This window comes from Penaeus monodon, chromosome 22, assembly GCF_015228065.2.
Source record: "Penaeus monodon isolate SGIC_2016 chromosome 22, NSTDA_Pmon_1, whole genome shotgun sequence".
Lineage (NCBI taxonomy): Eukaryota > Metazoa > Arthropoda > Malacostraca > Decapoda > Penaeidae > Penaeus > Penaeus monodon.
This window is the reverse complement of record NC_051407.1, coordinates 1,033,661-1,034,250: the sequence shown is the minus strand read 5'-3', so window position 1 is coordinate 1,034,250 and position 590 is coordinate 1,033,661.

The following is a 590-nucleotide window of genomic DNA, read 5'->3' as shown; positions in this document are numbered from 1 at the left end:
CAAAGGGGTTTTCAGTGATCTTAATTTTTAGCTGTTTTTTCCCCCTTTGGGGGCGGTGTAGGTCCCCTTCTTTCCCAAAACCGGGGGTTTTTTTGGGGCTTCCCAATTTTTTGGGGGGGGGAAAACCCGGGCGCTGGCCACCCTGGCTAAATGGCCCAAAATTTTCCCCAAAACCGGCCCGGTAAAAAAGAAAAGTTGGTGGAAAGTTTTAGGATTTAAAATTTATTTTAAATATTATAAATAAATATAAAATATTTATTTATTTTAATATTATTAAAGAAAAATAATATTATATTAAAATTTTTTAAAAAAATATAATTTTATTTAAAAAAAAAAAAAAAAATTTTTAAATTTAAAAAAAAAATTTTAAAAAAAAAATTTAAAAAAAATAAAAAAAAAACAAAAAAAAAAAATAAATTTAAAAATATTAATAAATAAAAAATATTTTTTAAAAATTTAAAATTTAAAAAAAATAAATTTTCAACTAAATGAAAATACAAAAGGGAAAAAAAAATAATAATAAAAAAAAAAATAATAAAAAATTTTTTTTAAAAAAAAAAAAAAAAATTAAACAAAATTTTTGAAAACAT